The sequence below is a fragment of the Geotrypetes seraphini genome, chromosome 6 (genome assembly GCF_902459505.1).
Source record: "Geotrypetes seraphini chromosome 6, aGeoSer1.1, whole genome shotgun sequence".
In the NCBI taxonomy this organism is placed as follows: domain Eukaryota; kingdom Metazoa; phylum Chordata; class Amphibia; order Gymnophiona; family Dermophiidae; genus Geotrypetes; species Geotrypetes seraphini.
In genome coordinates this window covers 90,934,639-90,959,370 of record NC_047089.1, presented here as the reverse complement: position 1 = coordinate 90,959,370, position 24,732 = coordinate 90,934,639, and the positions used below count along the sequence as shown (strand labels likewise).

Below are 24,732 nucleotides of genomic sequence, written 5' to 3'. Positions count from 1 at the left end.
AACCAGACATAGGAGAACTCACGCACCATTCACACACCCTCCAACTAAAAACGTCAAAAGAAAAAAACTGTTCGACAACCTCCTAGCCATTCGAGCTGCAACACTTGACCCCCAACTCTACAACCTATTGACCTCGACCACAGACTACAAAACCTTCAAAAATAAATAAAAACCCTTCTATCCAAAAAACACATAAAACCGAACTAACACAATCAGAACTGTCCCAAGCATCACCTGCAACTACTCCATATGTACTTATGATGTCATGACAATTCAGACATAATTTATGTTATGTTATGTTTGGAATAAAAGAAAATTTTCACTGCCTGTTTCTATTCTGACCATTTATTCCGTTTCATGGTCATTACAAAAAATATTTTTTTACATGAGAGGGGTGTCAAAAAATGATGGGCCACGGGTGCCACATACCCTAGGTACGCCACTATATCCATCTCAAGTATTTTTGAACAGGAAATCTGGTAGCACTTCCTGTTGGAAAATACATGTGAATGTCATTTTGAATATTATGAGCTAGATGTCTATTCTGACTTGGATGTCCTTTATAAAATGCCCTCAGTGTAGAATTTGCGCTTAGCATGCAGCATTATGTCACCTAACATTAAACAACTTGTAAAGAATTACCCTCAATGTCCTCATTTGCTACTTCTTTTCCAAACACCCTCCGGGGATTCAAGACAAAGTTGGACAAGTTCCTGCTAAACTGGAACGTACACAGGTGAGGCTGGACTCATTTAGAGCGCTGGTCTTTGACATGAGGGCCGCCGCATGAGCGGACTGCTGGGCAGGATGGACCGCAGGTCTGACCCAGCAGTGGCAATTCTTATGTTCTTATGTAACACATTTTGATATTATTATGCAAGATCAGTTTTATAACATTTTAAACATAGTTATACAGACAGATTTCACTAAATCGGAGCTTGAAACAGTGCAATATTTCAACAGTAGAAATAAAGCTTTATTCTCGTCCAAATATTTGCACTGGCTACTAACCAGTTTAGGGAACAGCAATTGACAAGAAGCACTGTCAATGACATTTTGCAATTCATTAATCAAAGTTCTTCACTCAGAAAAAAATTTTTTTAGTGGTTCAAAGACAAGCCAGAGAAAGAAGTACAATCTATGGGCCTCTGGGACTTTTATTATCAGACAAAATCAAAACTCTTAGAGGAAAAGGTGCCCCAGGGATATTTTTTTTTTAACTTAACATCCGCATGAATGCTCAGAACATACCCTGCATGCCTCCTTCTCCAAAGGACAAGGTATTGCTGACAAATCAAGTTGGAATTGATTTTCGAGCTTTGGTATACCCTGTCAATACTGTGAAGGAAGCCAAGGGATTTGCGCTGTGATGTCTGCCCATAGTTCCAACAGTAGCTTGATTTTAATAGGCATGGAAGCAAAATCAATGAATGTACTCAGACCTTTGGCAACAGCTTCAGTATATACTAGGTACATTGTATCATACCATTCCATATCAACTAAGCGCACAATAAATCTTGGAAGCTATTCAGTATGCTGCGCTCCTTTAGTGCACAGCATGTGCTGAGATTCCTAATATACAGATATCAGTTTCTGAGATGAAGTGTAGGCATGCAGAATACCACTGCACATATAATCTCCCTCAGGAGACTGAACATATGTTGGACTAGGTGTTAATGATGATGCAAGCCCAGAGGATTTCTTTATCTCCAGTTCAGACATCATTATCTTGCAATTAGGAATGTTCTGATTTATTTCAATGAGTTATGCATGTTAATCAGGCTTAGTTTCAAGTTTAAAACAGGGGCTAGCACGGCACGTAACATTTGCAGACAGATTGCACCGATACTCTCTCTCATAGGCATAGTTTCCCTCATTCTACAATATAAATTTGTCTCCTTTACACACCGAGGTCCGGATTCTGCAAATGGCACCTACGTTGGCAGCTGCCTTAGAAAACGCCGCTAATCGCAGGTCAAACTCACTATGGCACCATTTGCAGAATCGAGCCTACTGCTTAAACATAGGCGCTGGTATTGTAGGCCAGGGTTTTGAAGTCCTATATTCCTGGCACCTATCTTTGATGAGAATTGTGAAACTAAGGTGATTTTCGGTGTAAACCAAGCCTACTTTGACCTTAAGTGCCATTTACACGCCTCTGTAGATGCAATTGTCATCAGTGACATGCTGGGGAAGGCCACGAATCAGCTCATTCAGAGCGCTGCTACCGCTGCAGTATTTTGAGGCCTTGGAGCAGAGGTATATCGGTCTCACGGTGGGAGGGTTGGTGGGGTTCTGCATAGGGCGATGAGAGGGAAAGATAGAAAGATGCTGCACAAGGGGATGGGTGAGAGGGGAGGAAAGATGTTGCACATGGACGGGGGGGGGAGGGGCGAAAGTGCTGCCGCTGGCAAATCGGGTAGCACTAGTGTCAGGGATGGAGTTGGGGACATTTGGGCGGGGTTTCGAGGGTCGATCTTAACTAGGGCTTATTTTAGGAACCCCTTTAACAATCATGCTAGGGCTTATTTTCAGGATAGGTCTTATTTTTTGGGAAACACAGTAGTTGCAAAGTTCTGATGGGAGAAAATTTCTATACGAATAGTAAAGTGGCATGTTTCATCCACTGGTAACTTTCCCCCTAATTTTATAAACTTGTATGCCTGGAAACCAGCAGCAAGAACTGCATGCTCAAATTTCCAACTAGTGAACAAATTTGCACTTAATTTAGGCCTCTTTTACTATGCTACAGTAGAGATTTCTATTGCGGCCGGAGGCACTAAAAGCTCCAATGCCCATTGGAATTCTACGAGTGTCAGAGCAATGTCGGAGCATTTAGCACTCCGGGCCATGATAGAAACCTCTACCATAGCTTAGTAAAAGGGGGTGCCAATGATTAGCTGTTAATTGGAGTTAACAGCCAGTCGTAGCTATAACTGCTCTTGGCCATTATTCTATAAGTTGGCACTTGGATGTCCTAATAGCAGGGATGTCCAAGTGCTGATAATCAAAAACAACTTTCTGGATGTGCAGCAGCACTTCCAAGCTGCTGTGCATCCAGAGAGCAAAGTAGCATGTTGGGAGTTGTGTTATGGGCGGGAATTGGGTGGGCTTCAATCTGGACGTACCCCAGCTATAATCAAAACTTTCCTAGAGGGAACTTAGACACTGGCAGTTAGACCTGTTTGAGTTGGGTCTAAGTTCCACAAAGGTGCCCAAACTGACAAGACCACTGGAGGATTTAAGGCATGACCCCCCTTACTCCCCCAGTGGTCACAACCTCCTCCCACCACCCAAATAGCAAAAAAAAACCAAACAAACAAAAAAAAAAATAACAACAAAAAACAACAACACAAAACCCACAAACAAACCCTGTAGGCTTCCCATCAGCTGATCGCGGCAGAAGTAATCCTCATCAGCTGAGCTGGTTTTGGGGATTCCTGGCAGCTCAGCTGATGGGGATTCCCCCGGCCAGGATCAGCTGAGCTGTGGAGCCCTACATCCCTCCCTCTGACATCTCCCACATCCTCCTGACATCCTGGACCTCCTGCTGATATCCCCCACATCCTCTCAACATTCCCCACATCCTCCCGACATCCGGACCTCCCTCGATATACCCTGACATCTCCGGCCCCCCAAACACCTCCCCTAAAATTCCTGGGCCCCCCTCTTATATCCCCAGAACCCCCCGTACCTTCGAAAGAGCAAACAGCTGGAGGGAAGATTACTCCCTCCCTGCATACAGAGTTGCATCTGCAAATGACAGGGCTTCCCCCTTCCAATGCACCTTGGGATGGAGTGGTAGGGACCGAAGGCCCTGGGTGGCTCAACATTGCCATTTGCTCTTCTGAAGGTATGGAGGGAGGTGTTCCGGGGATGTGGGAGGGGGCCCAGAAATGTTGGAGGTCCTGTATGTCGGGAGGATGTGGGAGATGTCAGGAAGATGTGGGGGATATCAGTGGGAGGTTCAGGATGTCGGGAGGATGTGAGGCATGTCAGCGGGAAGTTCAGGATGTCGGGAGTATGTGGGGGATGTCATGGGATGTCAGGGGAGGGGTGTAGGGTTCCATGGCTCAGCTGATCCTGGCAGGAGTAATCCCCATCAGCTGAGCCACCAGGAATTTTGAAACCAACAAAGCTGATGAAGATTCCTTCTGCTGCAATCAGCTGATGGGAAGCCTACAGGTTTTTGTTTGTGGGTTGTTGTTTTTTTTGCTCTTTGGGTGGTGGGAGGAGGTCCTGACCACTGGGAGAGTAAGGGGGGGATCATGCTTTAAATTCTCCAGACAAGGCAGTTGGTGGGTACTTCTACAAAACTTGCTTTTGTACGTTTTTATGTGGACATTTTTATTTTTGTAAATGGGCAAAAAAGGTAGATGTCCTAAGTACCAAAACTTATTAGACATTTGGTAGCTTTGAAAATGGAAATTTTTCCTACTGGATTTGTGGACATCTTGCCTCAGACTTAGGCACATTTTTTATTATGCCCCTCAACGTGTTCAGATTCTTGAGTGCACAAGTTTAAGAGGGTATTCACCTGGGAGTTAGGGGTGTCAAGCATCTTACATTTACGTTCCTTACCGCATGTAAACTCTCTCCCTTTGTGCCCTTTCCATCCACTGTCTGCCCTCTCTCTTTCTGCCTCTTCTATCCACTGTCTGCTCCCTCTGCCTTGTTCATCCACTGTCCACCCTCTCCCCCTGTCATATGGAATCTTCCCTCTTTCTATGCCTCTTCCATAAACTGTGTATCCTTTCCCCCCATCCATCCAGTCTGTCCCCTTCTCCTTTATACATGATTAATTTCAGTTTCATCCCCTCTCCATTTTTTCTCTCCTCTGTCTCCACCCCTCACCCATGCTCTGGCATCTCTCTTCTTTCCTTTCCTTTCTTTCCATCTCCCCTCCCCCAGCATCTTTGTCTCCTTCCCTTCTCTACCCCCAGCATCTCCGTTTCCTCCCTTCCCTCCCGTGGCATCTCTATCCTCTCCCCCTCCATGTTCTAGCTGGCTTTCTGGCAGATATTCCTCCCTCCACTAGCTAGCAGGCAGGATGGCATCCATTCCTCCCTCCATGCTGTGGAATCCCTCCTTCTACCCCCTGTCTGGCTGCTTGGCCTCCCTCCCTCTATGCTCTGGCATCTCTCCCTCCATTGGCTGGCTGGGAGGAACGCACGCTGGGTGACTGGCATCCCTTCCTCCCTCCATGCTCTGGCATCCTTCCCTCCCTCTGCTAGCTGGCTGGCATCCCTCTCTCCATGCTCTTCCAGCTATCTCTTTCTCCCCCTGCACCATGACCCCTTTCTTCTTCACCCCCCCCCCCAAGCCATGACCCCTCCCTCCCATGCCACAACTTTTCCCCATGATCTACCTTAATTCTGGTGGTCTAGTGGCGTCTTTGGGGGCAGGAATGAACCTAACTCTTTCCTGCCCCTGCAAAGTCTCGTGAGGCTGCCATATGAAATCTCGGCAGCCATCTTGAAAATCTTAGTGGCAGTGACTATAACAGTGGCAGGGGCAGGAGAGTTGGGTTCTTTCCTGCCCCCCAAAAGACCACTAGACCACAAGGTCTATTAAGGTAGGGGGAAGGAAGGGACAGCCTCTGCCCTCATTATTGCAGTATTATCATAGCAGCAGTTCCCATTCTCATGGCACTACTACGGAACGGTCTATTAGGCAGATAGATGTCTTCGGGCCTCTCCATTACCATGGTAACCACAGAATTACAACGGTAATGATTACCATGTTACTCTCTAGTAGGCATTAAGGGCTCACACGCTAATCATGCACTAATCAGTTAGTGCTTGGCAATGTAGCTCTGCCCCCATGCCTATCACAGATTACTGCAGGATGCCTGAGTGCACCTTTTTTGCTGTAGTAAGCATGCAGTAACACTTTCCATAGCTTAATAGAAAGACCCCTTTAATTGTGAGCCCACTAGGAACAGATGCATATAATAAATGTAACTGCTTTGGTTATATCAAATTCATGCTCCTTTATATTACAGTAGTTTTGTTGTGACCTCTTTTTTTTTTCTTCTCTCTCTCTCTCTCTCTCTCTCTTTCTTGTTGTTGCCCAATATTCTATGTTGATACTGATCAGATTGCAGAGGCAAGATTGTTTTCTTCTATATTTACTCCCCTGCATTCCTCTGAGGGCAGCCTCTTTCTCCTATGATTATGATCTCTATTCTCTGGTATCAGTTGACAGCTTTTTGGAACATATTTGTTTAGTTGTATGAGAGTGTGGATGTTCATCTGTGTAATGTATGACTGATGTGTTTGAAAGTGGTTTGGGCATTATTGGGTATTTGGAACCAGGAATACTGTGAATTGTTACTTAGGAAGACCCCTTTGTCTCTGCAGCTGTATGGAAAGCAGTAACTGTATTGTAGGATGTTATGTTGGAAGTTTCGCATCTCTTCATGCAAAAGAGCTTAATAACCTTACTGATTGAAAGAAGACTATTATGCATTATTTGGATAAGGATAAGCTAGACATTTTCTTGCAGGAGATTCGCACTAATCAGAAATACACACAAGCATTATCATGCAAGAATGATATTGTTTTGGCCTGTTTATCAGCTCTGAGGGAAAATGGAGAGGTGGCCACTTTAGCTCTAGTAGTTATAAAGAAGTAACCTAGGCCCTCTTTTACAAAGGTGCGCTAAGTGTTTTAGCGTGCGTTTAGCATGTGTCTAGTGTGTGCTAATATTTAGCACGCGCTAAAAAGCATAGCGCACCTAAAGAAGGGGCTAATGTGTGTGGTAGATGAGTAATTGTTCAAGTTCAGCTAGGTGGCCAGACTTTGACTTAACATTGTTTATGCCCCTCTCTCTATTGACCTGAATCCCAGTCACTCTCTCTGATGGAAGAGAAACAAAAGAATTTACGCCACCACCCCAGCTTACATAGGATCCAAGCTAACCCTATACATCCCTACCCGCCTTCTCCGCTCTGAAACAGAGAAACGCCTATGCATCCCCCCAGGAAGGTCTCTCCTGTCAGAAACTGCCCTTAAATGCTCCTACAGCCACTTCATCCCCCCCCCCCCCCCGCAAATCAGATTACAGAACTCATTGATGACCTTCTGGAAAGCTGTAAAGACCCTCCTCTTCAACTAAAATTCCACCTGCAATCAACCCCCATTGCCCCCTAAAATCCCCCCTTCCTCCTGCACCCACTTCTCCATTCTTAATCTATACTTAAGTTGCTGTATAATCTTTGCATTGCCCAAATGTATTCCATTGTGAATGTTTGCTTGTAACCCGTTCTGAGCTACTGGGAGGATGGGATAGAAATCAAATTAAATAAATAAAATAAATAAATCAAAGAATTAAACATATCCAACTCCCAGTATCACAATTATAATGAAAAACACCATAAAATCACCATTCTAATAACATCATAATAAAAAAATATTATAACATTAAGGACATTGTTTGGACGTCTAACTCTCACCTAAAACACAATTCTCTAAAGCAGTGGTTCCCAACCCTGTCCTGGAGGAACACCAGGCCAATTGGGTTTTCAGGCTAGCCCTAATGAATATGCATGAAGCAAATTTGCATGCCTATCACTTCCATCATATGCAAATCTCTCTCATGCATATTCATTAGGGCTAGCCTGAAAACCCGATTGGCCTGGTGTTCCTCCAGGACAGGGTTGGGAATCACTGCTCTAAAGGACATCTCAAAATTTGGATGTTTAAAATTTGGATGAGTGCCACTGAGCGCGATTCTACAAAGGACACCTATCTTGGACGTCCGAACTGCCCTTAACTTTAGACGCGCTGTGAAGAATCAGGGCCTGAGTGTTTGGGCTGGGGGGTTTTTTGTTTGACTATCTAAATATTTGATTCCATATACCCTTCCAGATCCCTTCATTCTGCCCTGTTACTGGTATCATCCTACCATCAAGTCTCCTTAAGAGCTTATAGGAATTCAGGCCTGGATTCTATAAATGGCGTTGTTATTGGTGGCCATCTTAAATGGCCACCAATTGCATGTCAATCACGCAACGATGCCATTTATAGACTCGCAGCTTTGGAAAAGGTAAGCACTTTATGATGCTTAACGCCACTTCCGGGATTAGCCACACTACAATGGTGTTAGGCATCATAAAGCACCTCCTTAGGTGCAATGTAAGTGCCATTTTTTAAGGGTTTTAAATTCTTTTTAAACATCATTTTCAACTTAAGGCCTCCTTTTACAAAGGTGTGTTAGGCCATTAGTGTGTGTTAGGAGGGTTTTGTGTTTCAAAATGCATAAGTGCATACCAATCCATGTGCTAATGCATACCTGAGCGGAGATAGAGGTGTGTTGCAGGTGTGTAGGTGTATACAAAGAAGTTTGATAGTGTACCACTGTGCTCACCATTAGCATGTGAGTTAGCACAGCCAGTGTTAATGCCATGAAAAAGGTTAATGTATTTATTGGTGCCGCACAATGCATATGCAAAATAGCACACAGCTGCATGTGCCTAACAACTCCACCTACAGAATCTTCAGCCAATAAAAGGCACATAGACACCCATCAATGTAGCATTTCCTGTAATGTCTTGGTACAGTCATGCTGGCCCAGTGGCCATTAAACTAAACTAAACTTTAAGTTTATATACCGCATCATCTCCATAAAGATAGAGCTTGGCACGGTTTACAGGTAAATTCAATAAATGAGGGAAGGACATAATAAAAATTAGAGGTTATGAAGAGGATAGCTAACTTTACATTTTAAATAGATAGCTTTACGTTTTGGAGAAAAGCCAGGTTTTCAGATGCTTTCAGAATAAGCCTAGAGTCCAGGGGTGTCCAACCTTTTGGCTTCCCTGGGCCAAATGTTCCCCTGGGAAAAAAATGTTTCTGGGGCTGCACAAACGCTGAAGCAAGTCAGAGGAGGGAGCCGGCAAGACAGTAAACACCAGGGGGCAGCAGAGGAAAACACTGCATCGCCCTTGACCGGGGCCGCACAAAATACTTAATGGGGTCGCAGGTTGGACACCCCTGGCCTAGACCTTTTCTTATGGAGCACTGGAGCTCTCCATGTCCTTAAATTGAATAGGCCTAGGTTTAACGCATGACTATTACTGCGCGCAATATGCGTGTGCTTGGCAAGCAGCGTTTACTAATGCAGAAATCAGCATGTCACTAAAAATGCAGCGCTACTGTGGACACGCCCCATCATGCACTATTTAGCTATGTGCTAATTTGACCATCAGCACATGGCTATTTCCAGCTACGCACATCTGTGCACTAATTTTTTTGTGTGCCTTTGTAAAAGGACCCCTAAGTTAGGTGCCGGTAGAGCGCCTAATGACATCTAATTTAAGGTAATGTTTATAGAATGTGGGCCTTAGTGTTTAATGTGGTGGGTCCGGAGCTCTGGAACTAGCTTCTAATACATTTGCTTTCAGAGCCCTCCTTGTTTGCTTTTAAGAAATTACTAAAAACTTACTATTTTTAGGAAGCGTTTAATGCTGATCCCTGAACTGCTCACACGACTACGGTAGTCAGCTGGATTGGGACTATGAGCCAGAGTCAGAGCCAGAGCCTGGAGCCACAATGAGTAGGCAGTATCTTTTCCCTTTCTACCCTACTTTAATATTGGAGTTCCTTTCAGATGGCCAGTCCCTGTAATTATTTTTATTTATACTCCACCTTGAAAGTTTGTCTCTCGGTGGTTAATCAAATTCAATAAACCTGAAACCTCACTCCTTTATTGGACATGATTAGTCAGTTTTCCTACAGGATATATTGAGTTATAAAGTGAATTGGAGTAAATTACTGCTCTTTCTTTCAATAGATATGCTTTGAAGATGTAAAAGTATGAAACAGGGGAACCAAATCCACAAGCTAAAATATAGACTGGAATTGTCCTAAACAGTCTGGTGGACACAATCTATTACATAAATGTCCTTTTATTCATCCAATGACTCTTTTATTCATCCAATATCTCAATGGCTCGACATGTACATGTTTTGAAGATGTAAGTCACACCTCATTCAAAGGTTTTTGGATTATATAAAGTATTTAGGGGATGGTTTGGTTCTTCAGTGGAGGCAACTAAGCAGAGAAAATACATATAGGGCTCCTTTTTACAAAGCCGCGCTAGGGCCTTAACACGCGGAATAGCGCATGCTAAATTGCCGCAGGCAGTAGATTTCCGGCTATCGCACGCTAATCCGGTGCGTGCGATAAAACCGCTAGTGCAGCTTTGTAAAAGGACCCCATAATCTTACTGTTTTGATACAGAAATATTTGTATTCCTGGTCGCTACTTTTTTAAATAACGTAATGGGGCCACCTAGAAGAACTTAAAATGATGATTGTGCCAAAGATAAATTATATCTTGAGCATTATCCCTTTGCTTTTTCTTGAAGCGACCTCCCCAGCCTAATTGTACCTCCCTTTCCCATTTTCTGCTTTTATTTTTATTTTCATCTCAATGTATTTGTTAATCTTTCCTTCCAATCCTCTCCTAATGTATCATTAGCATACATTATTAGACATGGGTAGAAGTGGTTTCAACTAATGCCATAGCTATGGGGGAGGGCCTCAGGAGCCTGGGTTCCCCCAAGTCAGGCTCAGGCCCCCTCCAACACTATGGCAGCCAGTACATGGCTGGCGGGGGTGCTCAAGTCTCACCAGCTGAAGAGCTTCCCTGCCAGAGCTCAACCCACACTGCCTGAACAGCAGGAAGTCAGCAAAGTGCACTGGCGGCTGATGCAGTACTTCCGCTCAAGCTCTGTTCACATAAGGTAAGGCGCTCCTCTCTTATGCTATGTCAATGACAAGCATAAGTTGGCACACCTAGGGGCACTCAATGATGTGTATAGTCCATAGCATTTTATAAAGTTTGCATTTCATTGGGAGATGTGTTCATGCACACTCACGCTTTGCCTAGGTGTATGCCCTTCTCGCAGATAGGCATTATGGCCCAAATTCTATAAATGGTGCGCTAGTTAGGCACCATTAGACACCCTAACAGCATAATTTTTAATTGGTTTAATTGCCTTTAATTGATGAAATAATTGATTGCATCATTTAAAAGCAATTAAAATGTCATTAAAAAAAGATGGTACCACCACAAATGGCGCTGGAACCATAACTATGGAGGCGACTACCAACATCTAAGTGTAAAATAGGCATGGTTAATGCTGGAAGTACCCTTAGGTATCAGTAGGCACCTCCATAATCACGATTCTTGTCACAGACAGGTACCGGAAATGTAGGCCTTGAAAACCCTGGTTTACATTTCCGGCACCTGTGACCTAGCCATGAGTCTATAAACAGCATTATCGCGTGATTAACACACAATCGGCATCAATTTTGTGGTCAGCTGCCAATCACGGCCTACGGCACTTAGTACAACAAACAAAAGAAATCCAACTGGTCCAGAGTAATGTAATGCAGCCAAAAAAATTATCCTATGGCACTTAGGTACCACTTTATAGAATAGCACCTAGAGCACATTGGCACCTGTCACTTTATGGTGCCTTTGATATGCAAGGTGTCATTTTATAGTACTGTCCCAGTTGTTTTTAAATTCCAGTGTTGCCTTGGTTAAAGATATTTATAATCATGTATGAACATGGCTTCCTATTGAGGAACAACACCACATCTCGGCAAATTTCTCTCAGAAGCTGGGCCCTGACATGCATAGAGATTTTTTTTTTTAGTAACAACTTTTTATTGAAATATTTAAAATACAAAAAATGTACAAATAAAACAATACAATAAGCTACAAATTCTCAAGTCATATACATAATGGAGTTTTATGAGATTGACATTTAAGACCTTACAAAATTCATCAAGAGGAGCCCAAATCCTAGTAAACCTGGCAACATTATTTTGCTTGAATGCTATTATTTCTTCATATTTCCTGATGATTCCACCACTCATGAAAGTTAAGCCTAGAATTATCCTTCCAATTACAGGTGATATGATGAATAGCTAAAGCAATCATAAAATCAAAATTTTGGGGGAATAATGGTGGTATTGAGATATCTGAGTTAGAGAAACGCACAGAGATTTTACTGCAGATCGAAAGAACTAAAGCAGTAGGTCACCAGAGACTGTTAAATGATAAGCAAATTCACATTCTAAAGTAATTCGAACAATTTATTAACAACCCAAGCTCTTGCTCCACAGCAGGGGAGATAATGGAGCTTTTGTGGTAGAGCAAAGAAAGTGTCTTTTCCCCCTAATGTTTTTTCTTCACTTGTGATAAAGGTATTAAGGCAGCATAGTGTCTCCCTGAGATCTCACACAATAACCTCTACTGCTTTTCCCATGCACAATTAAACATGGTTCAATTGAAAGAAAGAGAGAGGAGTCTAATCATACAAATGCTGATGTCTAAAAAAAAAAATTGAATATTTGCCCTAGGAACTAGTTAAGCTACACAACATGCAGAATGAAAGCTTACCATTCAAAACCAATTGAAGCCACAACAAATTTGAGAGAAGCAAAATCCCAAATAAATAATCACCAGGTGTCAATATTTAGTGTACTGAGATGTCACCGAGTTTATCATGTTTCTGAGACGTGTACTCAAAAAAATTGTATTTGTACACTGATGAAGCCCGATTGCTATATTGTTTTGATACAAACCTGAATGCTAATAAGGTATGACTTCCTTATTTAGTAAAAATAATACTATTATTTTTTTTAAAAAAAGCATACAATTTCTAAAAATCTTATGACAGTATTCAGCCACTGCAATAGCATTTTTAAAAATACCATCAGTGACAGACCAAAAAAATATCTGGATAGTGGCTAGCATGGAAAATACAGATAACATGGTCTCTTCCAGAATTTATCTGCAGTGTGACTGGTTATGTACCAGCTTTCTAAACATCTAAATTCTATTTATTTTTCTGAAAAGGACATTTATGCTGCTTGCGTTCAGTGCATAAACATTTATTTCTCTCCATTTTAGAACAGTCTTTGTGTTACCAGGTTCTGCTCTAAAATACAACAGAAACTTGTGATGCCCTAACCTGGACATCTCAATTCTGGCTTCTACATTCTTTCTAGAATCTAGTTTCAAGTTTATTATAAAAAAATTTTAAACCGCTTAATCAGGTTTCTAAGCGGGTGTACAATATAAAAATTACATAAAAACAAATTTTAAAGTTAGGGATACTAAATGATACCATAATAAATTAGTAAGACGCATAATAAGATGTATGGACTAACTTCAAACAATAGGTAAGAAGGGTGAGAACTACAATCGTGAGGAAAAGAGCACAATAAAAGGGAAAAAAACAATAGGTTAGGGTAAATGGTACTGCAGTGTGTCTTGGACCGTACTGGCAGTGAACAGGATACCCATGTGCCTGTGGATTGACTTCTTTTACCTCTGCAACTGGAATCTATATGGATAGACAGCATTGTCTGTTCAGTGCAGTGCTATACCTTGTAATGACTGGGGCTGTGCAGAGAGCAGAAAAGCAGAGCCCTGCTAGGGTTGAACTTTATTTGCATTTTCCTTAAGGAGTTGCTTTAAAACTGTATGTTTTGGATTGTTCTATGGCATTAGTCTCAAACTCGCGGCTCCCCAGGTGCTGTTTTGCGGCCCGCAATCTTGTACCCAATCTCACACTCTTGTCAGGAAGAGAGGAGCCGGTGTCAGCTGACTTGCAACTTCATGCTTCCGTCGCATAAGCCAGGACTCCTTCCTTCGCGTATCTGCCACGTCAGCTGACTTGCAACTTCCTGCCGGGAGTCCTGCATTTGCGTATCCGGCAGATACGCGAAGGCAGGAGTCCCGGCCTATGTGATGGCTGCAGGAAGTTGCAAGTCAGCTGACACCAGGACTGGAGCCTCTCTTCTTGCCCAGTATGCGAGATTGCGTATAAGACCGGGCTGCATAATACAGGTATTGCTGGACAGGGAAGGAAGGGAGAAGGGGTACTGCTAGACAAGGGAGGAAGGGAGAAGGGGTACCGTTGGACAGGGGGCTCAGGGAAGGGAGAAGGGGTACTGCTGGACAGGGGGGATCAGGGAAGGGAGAAGGGGTACTGCTGGACAAGGGGAACAGGGAAGGGAGAAGGGGTACTGCTGGACAGGGGGAATGGAAGGGAGAAGGGGTATCTCATACAAAATTGTCATTTCTTTAATAAGACAACTATTTTTTCTGCGGCCTTCTAAGTACCTACAAATCCAAAATGTGGCCCTGCAAAGGGTTTGAGTTTGAGACCACTGTTCCATGGTGATGCAGGAAGCTTGGGGGCTTGAAATACCAGTTTGGATTAACCTGGTAAAAATATATTGATTGGAGTGTCTGCGCTACTATAAGATTTGAAGTCTATTTGCAAATTCACCCTGTTAGACAAAGTAGGAGAAAATAAGTTCTCCATGGACAAGCATAAATTGGTGATGTCATCCGACACCCCCAATCCAGATTTGCTCTCCTAGAGCTCAAAATAAGGCTTTGGGGAAAAAGCCCCCTCTGAGCATGTGTAGGTTGCCCTATATAGGATTGTGTTAGCCCTTCAAGCTCAAAATCTTCATAATTTTCCATGTTAATGATCTTCGTCTTGTTTATGTTCAGTTCTAATCCCATGTTATGGCTTTCGGCTTTGACTTTTCTCAGTAGATACAGCATGTCTTCTTTGCTGCTAGTGATGCACGTTGTATCATCTGCATAGCTCAGGTTGTTTATATTTCGGCCACCAACTTTGAAACCAACACTCTCTCTTCTTCCAAATTTGCATCCTTGCCATCCTGCCAAGATGCATCCTTGCCTGATGCAACATTTTATTGAAAACCAATCAGTTCAGTTCTCACTGCAGCTTCCTGATTTTCATATAGGCTCTCTATCAGCTGAGTTATTTGTTTGGGTATTCCCATTTGCACTAGAGTTCTCCATAGTTCATTGTGATCCACACAGTCAAAAGCTTATCCTTGAGATATCGTTCTTTGTCTTGCCAAACTTGCCATTGAAACATTCGGTTCATTTGTGATACTTTTTCTCTATCACCAGATAGTTTGGTTTGTCTTCTTTCTTCTGCTACTTTTCTGGTTTCTTCTGATATCCAAGGTGATTTCTTAGCTTTCTTTTTCTACTGAAGTGTTTTATTTTTAGCTTCAACACTAATTACAGATTTGATGTCATTCCATAACCTTCGGGCTCTCTATCTCCTATATTAAGCATGGCAAACCTGTTGTTTAGTTTTATACAATAGTCTGATGGAGTGTTTTCAATGTCGTATTTTGGGAGGTCTCTAATGATCTTCTTCTTGTGAAGCTCCAAGAAACATACATAGCATCAAAACAGATACTATTACTTAAAACATCATGACAGAAAAAGGTAAGGGAGATATCTTAAACAACCAATGAAACCGTTATTATAAAAATGTCCCAACTAAGATCCAAGTTTCAGCATCTACAATGCTTTCATCAGGGAACACTAAAAACATAAAACATGATTAAACATATATATAAAATCAAAAATGTATATAAAAGGTATCAGTGCTTAATAAATTATATATAAATATAAAATAAGATAAAATCAAAAAGGTACTTATAAAACAACATAAGAATATGTAAAAGAACAATAAAATTGTATACAAATGCAGTGTTCTCCCTAGCGACTTTTAGCCGGGCGCTCTGCCCGGCTAATTTAAGTGAGCGCCCGGCTGTGAATTTGAGGAACGGCACTTGTTAAATAGTGAAACCGCAATTACCCTTCAAAATCTAGTTAACGGGACAGTACTGGCTACAGCAGTTCTCATTACAGGAGCTCACAAATCTCTCCGCTTTTTTGGGCTACATTTTGGCCGGTTCCGGACCGCCTATTGCTGAGGTTTTTTTTCATTGGTTCAGCTGCAGCACAACAGGCCAATCACAAATGACCTTAGAACTCTGAGGTCATTTGCGATTGGTCCATTGTGCCCTAGTTGAGCCAATGAAAATTCTGGCGCCACAGCAGGAGCTTCAACTTTGAGAAAGAGCCATGCCATCGGGAAGAGCGCCAACACTAGCGAGCCCGACATGGCCAAAGAGGAGAGCAAAAAACCTTTGGACAGACCCGCGCTGACTGAAAGCAGTACATTTACAACCCGCGGAGTGGAGAGGTCCTGGGGCGGACAGCCAACAGCTGGGGTAGGAGCCTGGAGAGTGAGGGAGGAGGTTTGGAGGTGAACTGGTGGGTTATTTATTTATTTTTTTTACCAGTAGCTTTCATCAGTGTGAGAGGTGTGTGCGCACTGCTGCCAACTGTACAGCCTGTGTTCCCTTCCCTGAACGGTGACAGCCTTCGTGTATTAAGAGAATGCGCTCCCACCAGTTTTGTTAAAAAAAAAAAGCCAAATTCAAAGCATAGGGAAGCTAAAAAGAAAGTTGTAAGGGAGGGGGAGGGGGAGAGGGAGATGAGCTGAAGACGGAATGCAGGCCTCTTAAGGCAGACAGATGAGCCACTAACTTCTAAGTCCGATCCTACTTTTATTTAATTCTGTTCACCCCCCGCCTCCTTTTTATTATTTTGTATGTAGAGGGGTCGAATGGAAGGTTGAATTGGGGAAGGTAATTGAGGAGGAGGAGCTATGGCAGTGAAACTGTCAGCCACCCCCTTTATTTGATCCTGCAGAACAGCCTCAGTGGTTCAGTGGGTTTTGTAAAGTTCTCTAGAGTTGAACTTGCTGATCCATGTAAGCTATTCTCTCACTGTGCAGATAACCTCTTTTCCCCTACCCCATGACTCCTCTTTTTTTTTTTTTGGTGTATATGTATGTGTGTGTGTGAAGTTATGCTTTGCTTTGATTGGAAGTATACTATACTTTATTCTTTTCCCAAATGGGGAATGCTGTGTGTATACCCATGTCTTTTTGAATTGCATAAAAACAAAAGAATAGCCTGTTTGGGATATGTGCAGTATATAAATAAACAGTTTGTATTTGGCAACCCTGACTCAAATCGAAAAGAAGTGGGACACTACAGCGCAGGAGTTAAGAGCTCAGAGAAGCGTCTGTTGCTCAGTATAGGGTGATTTTGTGGTACGATTGGTTATATTTCTGCGCTCAGGGAGTTTCAAAAAGAAGAATGTAAGCGAGTTTGGGGGGGGTTTATGGTTGATATTACAGGGAAAAGGGCGCATGAATTTGTCGGTAACTTAAAAAAAAAATTTTCAGAGATGCTGGATCTGGACATGGGGGTGGGGGAGAGGAGGAGGAAACAGAGATAGAAAAGGACCTTGAGGAGGGGTAGGAAAGTAGACTTAAACCAAAAGGGAAGGGGAACACAGGGCAGATGCTGGACTAGAGGGGTATAGAGGGAGAGAAAGAGACTGCAGAGAGGGAAAACACCCTGGACCGAGGAGAGAGTTATGCATATGCCAGGTGGAAAACAGTGAGAATGAGAGATACAGAAAGACCTGAAAGAAAGGTGGGAGGACTCGAAATGTTAGCAGAAGGAAGATAGAGGGAGAAACCTGAAACAAAGGGAAGGCAGAAGAGAGGGGGGCAGATGTTGAACTTGGGGGTGTATAAAGGGAAGAGAGAAAGAGACTGCAGAGAGGTGGAAAGATTCTGGACCAATGAGGGAAGGAGGAAGGAAGGAGAGAGAGAGGCAGAGAAAGACCTGGAAGAAAGGAGAGCAAATGCTGGACATGGGGGGGGGGGGTGTTTGTAAGCAACAGAGAGACAGAGGCCTGGACCAAAGGGGCAGACTGGATGGGCTATTTGGTCTTTATCTGTCATCATCTTTCTATGACATGAGGCAGATGCTGGACTATGGAAGGTGCAGACAGAAGAGACAGGGGGGAAGGAGAACCTAAGGAAGAACAAAGAGATGCAAGATCATAACAGAGGAGGGAGAGAAAGGGAGACATGTTGCCAATAGGGGTGGAGGAGAGAGGAAGGAAAGTTTGGCTCATGAAGGGACAGAGAGAGATGTTGGTTGGGGAAGGGAATGAGGTCCGGAGGAGAGGAAGTGTGCAGAAAGAAAGAAATATTAGATGCACAGTCAGAAGGAAGTGCAACCAGAGACTTGTGAAATCACCAGATAACAAACGTAGGAAAAATTATTTTATTTTCAATTTAGTGATCAAAATGTGTCAGTTTTGAGAATTTATAATCTGCTATCTATATTTTGCACTATAGTTGTTACTGAGGTGACATTGCATATTTTAGTCATCTGCCTTGACCTCTTTGAAAAATAAAACAAATATAAATTATCATTTTCATTTTCTCTGCATACAGCGTGCATTGTGGTTACCATTGAGAATTAATAAGATTATATTGTGTGTACATGAAAAATGAATGGAAGAAATTGCATTACAATTAGTACTATTATAAATGGGGGTGGGGTAAGGGGCAGAGCTTGGGCTGGGGTACTTGGTTGTTTTTTGTTAGACTGAGGGGGTACTTGACTTGAAAAAGTTGAGAAACACTGGTCTAGGTGACTATGGAGTTCACAGTATGGAGGCCACAGTAGTGATTCTCCCATGGCAAATGCACCATAGTCCATTCAATTCCTTTGGGCTTCAGTGCATTTGCTGTGGCAGAATTGCTATTGCAGCTTTGTATAAGGAGCCCTAAGGCAGGAACTACTGTCTCTGTGCTTTGTCTTAAACAAAAACCAGATTGCCGGGGATGCAAAGCATTAACCGATTCAACATGAGTTTGAAGTTGGTTGAATACCACTCTCTCAAGTACGGTAGGTTTGAAAGAAATGGAAGGTTCGATACTGGCCAGTAGTTATTCAGAATAAAAGGATCTGCATTATTTTTTTACAAGGTTGGCTTAAATGCTACTGGAACACTGCCTAAGTATCAACCCTTAAAAAAGGGAGTCATATTGAGCATTGGAAATTACTAATAATTAATAAAAATAGAGCACATTTAATTTTCCCCACCACCAAATTTCCCCATCCCGCCCCACCCGACAACTTTTTTATACCACCCGGCTGGAAAAAAATTTCTGGGGAGAACACTGCAAATGGACTATAAAACAACGGAAAATGAAACAGGTATATATTCGAGAAGACAGATAACCATTAGTATATGCATGTGTATGTCAAAACATGAATAAAAAACAAAATAAACTTTATAAACTGTTGGACTGTATAGACTTGATTAAGCATAAGTTGAAACAGCATATAACAAATGGTGGCCAGTATAAAGGAACTGTAAAATACATGTGATGCATTAAAAAAAGATTTTGAAATACAAAACCCAACACTGAATACCACAATCAGCCAAAGACAGCAAAATATGTATTACACATTATGGTTCATATAAGGACTTGAAAATGAATTTACGAGTACTAACATCTAGTGCAGGGGTCTGCAACCTTTAAGACATAAAGAGCCACTTGGACCCGTTTTCGAAAAGAAAAAAAAACTTGGAGCCGCAAAACCATTATAAAACAAATCTAACACTGCATATATTGTTTCTTATCTTAATGCTATATACAGGATCACTAAATTGAAAATAAAATCATTTTTCCTACCTTTGCTATTTGGTGATTTCATGAGTCTCTGGTTGCACTTTCTTCTTCTGACTGTGCATCCAATCTTTCTTCCTTTCTTTCAGCCTCCTGTATGTTTCCTCTCCTCCAGACCTCATTCTCTCCCCCAACTTTTTCTTTCTGTCTCCCTGTTCCCCCTTCTTTCTGTCTCCGTGCCCTCCCCCAAGCCACTCGGTTTGCTGCCACCGCAATCGGGGAACAGCCCCCAAGCCACCGCCGTCCCAAGCTTTCCCTGCAGAAGTGTTGCGCTGACCAGCATTCCGCTCCCTGACGTCAATTCTGACGTAGGAGAGGAAGTTCCGGGCCAACAAGGCATTTCTCCTCATTCCATCCAGCCTGAGCCCCATCTCTCCTTGATCCAGCATTTCCCTTCTGTGTCTGTCAGAATTACCATTCCACCTATTTTCCAGCATCACCCTTCTTTGTGTCCATCTCACCTATATCCCTATCTCACCACTTTTTCAGAATCTTCATTTGTCTCTATCCTTGTCTTTACCCCATGTTCACCATTTGCCCTTTCAATGTCTTTATCCCCCCCCCCACTTTTTCAGCATTACTTCTATGTCTCTATTTCACCTCCTCTTCATGTCCCCTCTGTATCTCTATCCTTATTCAGTAGGTCCTGCTTACCCTTTCTCTTCTTTGTGTCACTATCTCCATTTTCAGCTTTCCCCCCTTTTCCTTTGTTACTGCACCCTGTAGCTAGAATCTTTCCACCCTCCCTCCACTCCGGCCCAGCCCAGTATGAAAGATTTCCTTTTGTTTCCCTCCCCTCTCTCTTTCTCTCTCTCTTCTCCTCCCTCACCCACGAGTCCTGCATCTGGCCCTCTCCCTTCTACCTGCACCTGGCAACACCCCCCTGCTCCGCGGCTCTCTTCAGCAACTCGTCAGCAGCGGTGATCAAGACAAGCTACCGACATCGAGGCCTTCCCTCTACGAGTCCCGCCTTTGTGGAAAAAGAAGTTGAAACAAGCGGGACTCGCAGAGGGTAGGCCCCGACGTCAGAAGCTTGTGTCGATCGCTGCTGCTGAGTTGCTGAAGAGAGCCGCGGAGCAGGGGATGTGGCCGGAAGCAGGTAGAGGGAGATAGGAAGGCTGTAGATCTCCGGAGCATGACACCGACCCCGGCCAGGATGATTTCTTTTTCAGGCACCTTACAAGTCCAGCGTCGCGGGGGAAATAGCCATGCTGAGCAGTGAGCTCAGCACTACACAGATGAAAGCCTTGCTTGCTGATTGGTCCGGCGGGGCGGGGCCGCCGGACCAATCAGCAAGCAAGGCTTTCATCTGTGTATGTGCTGAGCTCACTGCTCAGCATGGCTATTTCCCGCCGCGACGCCGGACTTAAGCTGCATGCCTGCGTGACACACTACCGGAGCCGCAGCAAAGGTGGAAAAGAGCCGCATGCGGCTCTGGAGCCGCAGGTTGCCGACCCCCGATCTAGTGCCACAAATAATGCTGAAGAAAAATAATTTTATGTGAGAACCAACATTGAATGCCACTGTCAGTCAAAAAAACAGTTTTTAAAAACAAGTTTTGCACATAGGATCTTGTGTGGTGCAGTGGTTAAAGCTACAGCCTCAGCACCCTGGAGTTGTGGGTTTAAACCCACGCTGCTCCTTGTGACCTTGGGCAAGTCACTTAATCCCCCCATTGCCCCAGGTACATTAGGTAGATTGTGAGCCCACTGGGACAGACAGGGAAAAAAGCTTGAGCACCTGAATAAATTCATGTAAACCGTTCTGAACTCCCGTGGGAGAACGGTATAGAAAAATTGAATAAATAAAAAATAAAATAAAAAATATCCTAACATCAAGTGCCACAAAATCATTCTGAGATGAACAAAGTTTAAAATCAAGTGTTACACATTGTGGGACTTGTAAAAGCTTATCCTAACGACAAGTGCCACAGAACTTTTCTAAGATAAAACAACTGTTAAATGGATGACCAGAACAAGAAATAAAAGCTAAGTAGGAAAGTGATTGAAAAGGAACCACAGAGATCGAAACATCTGTGTGATGAAAACCTGCCCTGAAAAGTGACAAGTGGAAAAAGGCAGAAAAAGAAGAAAACGTGCAAAGTATGTCAAAGATTATTCACATTTTCACAAAACTTCTAATTTCCCAGTTCCACAGCTTATCTAAAATAGCATTGTAACTATTAAAAATTCTAGAAGTGCAAAAAACATAATAAATGAGGAACAGCAAGGAAACAGCAAAACTGCATTACTTAAAACCTTACATTAAAAAATGGTTTAGCATATTTCTGAACGATCAAATAGTCTTTTATAAGTCTGATCTCCTTCGGTTTGAGTCAATATATTACTAGCATCACTAGAATTTATTACCCACATATTTGAGAAAAACTCAAACTATTGAATGACAGGAAGTTAACAATGTAAAGAGAAGTGATGAACCAGAATAAGATCAGATCGTACAAAGAAAAAAAGGCCTGGATTTTATAAATGGTGTCGCGATTAGCAGCCGCCCACAAAAGTGCCATTGATTGTGTGTCAATCATGCAATAGCGCTGTTTATAGAATCGCAGCCACATCACAGATAGGTGCCGGAAATATAGGCCAGGATTTTCAAGGCCTACGTTTCCGGCACCTATCCGTGACAAGAATCACAATTACGGAGGCACCTACCAATGCCTAAGGGTACTTCCGATGTTAACACCTATTTTACCCTTAGTCTTTGGTGGGCACCTCCGTAGTCATGGTTCTGGCACCATTTGTGGAGGTGCCATCTTTTTTTTTCTAATGAGATTTTAATTGCTTTTAAACAATGCAATCAATTAAAGCATTGATTAAAGGCAATTAAACCAATTTAAAACAGTGCTGTAAGAGCGCCTAACTGATGGCGCCCTTTACAGAATTTGGGCCAAAGTGACTTACAATAAGTATGAGTATCACAGTCAAATATGGTGAACCTATAATGTGTGCAAACCAGTACAAAATACAAAACATAATGAAATCAATTAAATAAAGGGTGCTAAAACATAGTTGCCAAAAATTTAGATGCTCTGCTAGTATTATATAATGGCATATTTGCACACCAAATCTGTTATAGAATACTGGTGTGAGTGCCCTGTTATATACCCGACTTTAGAAATAGAAAAATAGAAACAAGATGGCAGATAAAGGCCAAATGGCTCATCCAGTCTACCCATGCACAGTAACCATTATCTCTTCCTCTCTCTAAGATATCCCACGTGCCTATCGCAGGCTTTCTTGAATTCAGACACAGTCTCTGTCTTCACCACCTCTTCCGGGTGACTGTTCCACACATCTACCACCTCTTATGCCATATCTACGGCTCGTGTACATGGTCACATCTAAATACAGCAGTTATGCACATAAATGCACATGCAAAATGATTGGGATCACCCATGCCCTTCTCAGGCAAACACCCCTTTGCAGTTACTTGGGAGAACACTTCGGGGTATGCTCCTGTTTTGGCACTTAACTACTGGTATCTGCTGTTATTGTGCTTTTAGTTAGGCACTTAATTGGTGCTATCTAAGACCTCTTTACACGCATGCCCCATGTTGTGAAGGAGAATGAGTAAATGCAGGGAGGCAAAATCTGTCAACAGAGAAATGGGGGCCATACAACTAGCTTAGGTTACATATTGCCTGTCATACAATTACCTTTTATAGGATCAACACACAGAAAGTCTGGCAGAAGTGTGAGACTTTGACTTGCTTTCTAGCATAACCTATTTGTGAAAGAGTTCCATGGTTCAGGGCTTGAACCCTTAAAGCTCTGTTGGTGGATTTTAGATTACTTGATTTCTTCTAGTTAAGGGGGAAGTAGGAAGGTTCCTTGAAAGGATTGTAGAGGGCCTGGGCAAAGCATAAAAGAGTAGCTTGTCTCTTAAATACTCAGCACAATTTTGGTACCTTAAAGACTAGGGTCAGCATTTTAAATTTGGCCCTATAAACCAGTGGAGATGTTGCAGGACAGATATGATATCATATGGCCACTTACATCCCTCTCATATTCTTGATGCAGCATTTTAGTATAGGCTTCAGTTGTTGGTTCACAGTAAAATGAACTACATTAATCTAGCCATGAAGTTACCACAGTACAGACTACTTTGATCAAACTCAGCTTCGCAAATGGCCAGACTGATATCAGCATTATTTATTTCCAACATAGGCCTCCTTTTACAAAACTGCAATAGCTGTTTCTAGCGCAGGGAGCCGCTTTGAATGGCTCGTGCTGCTCCCGACGCTCATTGAGTTCCTAAGAGCGTCAGGAGCAGCACGGGCCATTCAGCGTGGCTCCCTGCGCTAGAAACCGCTATCGCAGTTTCGTAAAAGAGGGGGATAGTAAAACAATGAGCATGAGGATTAGAGCATAAAACCATAACTGATCCTGTAGATATAGGGATCCAGAATTCAAAAGAGCCTTAAATAATGAAAGCACGGAGAGGGAATTCTTTAACAGGGTGCTTTGGGTAAGTGCCTATTTCAGTCCTATAGAATACTAGTACAAGTGCCCAAATGTACATGTACAGTTAAGGTATGATTATGTATACCAGCCCCGCAGTTGGTATAAATACTCATGCCTAGATGTTGTTATTATTATTATTAGTTATTTATATACTGCCTATCAATAGAGGTTGTATAATTGATTTACATTCAGGTACGCTAATTTTTCCCCATCCCGATGGGCTCACAATCTATCTAATGTACTTGGGGCAATGGAGGATTGAGTAACTTGCCCAGGGTCAGCGTGGGGCTTGAACCCACAACTTCAGGATGTTGAGGCTATAGCTCTAACCACTAGGCCACTCCTCCCCATGCATAAATAATAGAATTCTACAATCTGCATGTATACTAGTCTGCTCTGCCCAAACTCCACTCAAGCACATATCCATCGATAAGGTAAATGCCATCAATTATGGTGTGTACTTTTCCACTATTCGGTATTTGTAAGACATCATTTACATGCTTAAGTGGCAACTCATACATGTAAATGACTAGAATAGCACCATTTATGTATACTGCTGCTACTTAAAGCTAGGTGGCTCCTTAATGAATTACCTAGTTTAAGTCTGACCCTGGAAGCCACAGACAACCAGTCAAGAGCTGGAGCAATATCGCTGTCATTAATCCCAGCAAAAGGATTGCAGCAGTATTTTGAACATATGGCAATCTCCTGCTTTTTTCCCCTAGAGTCTCACATATAGGAGACACACAATTGCCCCCACGTCTGTCATCGCAGAGCTTATCGTAGGTAGACTAAAAGGAAAACAGCATGC

General features: G+C 42.7%; 1 protein-coding gene across 4 annotated transcripts in view; it reads right to left on the bottom strand.

Moving 5' to 3' along the window:
* KLF12 (Kruppel like factor 12) overlaps window positions 1-24,732 on the bottom strand; it is a 568,201-nt gene that overhangs the window by 275,688 nt on the left and 267,781 nt on the right. The window lies entirely within an intron of this gene.